Genomic DNA, 1344 nt, shown 5'->3' with positions numbered 1-1344 from the left:
TGCAGTACTGCTGGGGATTGAACCCAGGTCATTGTGCTTGCCAGGCAAGTGCTTACACTGCCGAGTTATCTCCTGGGCCCAAATGACTGAATCTAGGTTTATATATTTATTCAATCTTTTAAGACATATATTTAATCGATACAGGATAATTGTACATAGTTATGGATACAGTATACTTGTATACAATTTGTAATGATATCAGGATAAGTGGCATGTCTGTCACCTCACTCACTTATCATTGCTCTTTTTATTGTGAACTTTCTAGATTCTTTCGGCTAGCATTATGCCATAGTTTAAGGAGTCCATTTATTATAGCTATACATACTTTTCTGAAATAGCTTTTCTATGTTTAATAGTTTACTTATTTTGTTATATGTTTGGATCTGTTTATTTAGTGGTGGTGGGGACTGAACCTGGGGCCTTGTCCATGCTAGGCAAGTGCTCTGCCACTGAGCTGCTGGCCAGCCTGATTTTAATTTTATGAATTTACAAGCATTAGAATGGCTTTGGGGCATAAATACATAAAGTAAAGTTCGTACAAAGCTTATAAGCTATAGAATACATTTTTTTTTTTCTTTTGTATTTTAGGACAGGATCTACAGGGTCTCACTACGTAGATCGGACTCATAGTGATCCACCTGTGTTCAACCTCCCAAGACCCGGAATTACAGGCACACGCCACCATGCCCAGTCTCAATCGCAGTCTCAGTGTGCCCTTGGGGTGGGGCCGGCACGGCACCAGGGATCGAACCCTGGCCACTGCATCTGCCTAAGCAGGCACTTTAATCCGCTGAGCTGTTTGGCCGGCCCCAGAAAACATTTTAAGTGGTCTGGGTTTTAAAAAGTGGAGAAATATAGATGAAAGTTGAAAAGTGCCATTGGTCCTTTGACTTAAAAGACAATTGCATTTTGAAGCTACAGGAGAATTTCATCAGCTTTAGCCAGTGGATTACTACTTTTAAATTTTACAAACAAATTTATTTGGCTATTTTCAGATTTCATGTAGAGACTTCAACTTTCTCTTTACAGTGTCAGGATAGTGAATGAATATTTTCAGCCCAGCTCAGAAGGGCATAATCCTTTGTCTTCAGAGCACAACACACTTAGACCTTTCGGGGGTATACGTAGGCCTCTTCTGTATCATGCAGTTAGACTCTGAGCACAGGATGTCTTTGTTAGAGCCCATGTATTGAGCTTGTGTTCCACGGTTGGCTTTGGGTGTGTTTTTATTTATTTTTATTTTTATTTTTTTCAAAGTTTTATTGATAAACAGATAGCAATGAGACAGTTTCAAATCAAATCGGAAGTACAGTTTCAACAAATAATACACCGCATATATTCTTC

This window comes from Octodon degus, unplaced genomic scaffold, assembly GCF_000260255.1.
Source record: "Octodon degus isolate 3935 unplaced genomic scaffold, OctDeg1.0 scaffold00342, whole genome shotgun sequence".
NCBI lineage: Eukaryota > Metazoa > Chordata > Mammalia > Rodentia > Octodontidae > Octodon > Octodon degus.
The sequence above is the reverse complement of the archived record's forward strand: the minus strand, read 5'-3'. Positions refer to the sequence as shown.